Here is a 761-nt window from a genome sequence, read left to right as displayed (position 1 = left end):
GGAGGAGGAAGAGGAGGAGGCAGTGTTGCTGGATGTGGGGGACGAGGCGGCGCCGATGATGGAGGAGGACGTGGGCGTGTGGCTGGAGCAGCACGCCATCCTGAACTCCATCCGCATGGAGTCGGCTGCAGAGGCCAAGCGTCGCCGTTGGCAACAGATGGAGGCGGTGCAGGCAGCGCAGGCTCCGACGCTGGTAGCTCCGGCTTCGGCGCAGGCGGCTCCGGCCATCGCCGCCAATGACAAAATTTGAATAGTAAAAATGTAGTACGTAGCTATATATTCTGCATGGTTTTGTATGGATTTAGAGGATGAATATGAAAAAATTGTATGTGAAAAAAGAAATATGAGACGTGCCTGGTTAGTGCCCGCGGACACGTCCACGGGCATTTAAGGGACCGAATTTGCCAAATCTGATTGTAGATACTCTAACTATTAAAGAGAAACGAGAGAGACAGAGAAGTAAAAATGAATCCTTGTTTTCATTGATGATGTGTTACACATATATATAGCCCCCGAAGGGGTGTCTTTCGAAGGGACACGAGGCAACTGCCTCCTTTAGAAAAAGTAGGGATTAATAGGATTAATTAAATCCTAACACTCCCTCTAATCCATGCTTGTCAGTGTAAGTATCATCATCTTGAGAAGCTCCTCTAAAAACCCTGTGGAAAAAATATGAGGAGATAGATGTTTCATAAGTTGCTAAAACTCCTTCAAACCCAGTGGGAAAAATAAGAAGAAAATGATGCAACATATAATGGTTA

The sequence above is a fragment of the Triticum dicoccoides genome, chromosome 7A (genome assembly GCF_002162155.2).
Source record: "Triticum dicoccoides isolate Atlit2015 ecotype Zavitan chromosome 7A, WEW_v2.0, whole genome shotgun sequence".
NCBI lineage: Eukaryota > Viridiplantae > Streptophyta > Magnoliopsida > Poales > Poaceae > Triticum > Triticum dicoccoides.
The sequence above is the reverse complement of the archived record's forward strand: the minus strand, read 5'-3'. Positions refer to the sequence as shown.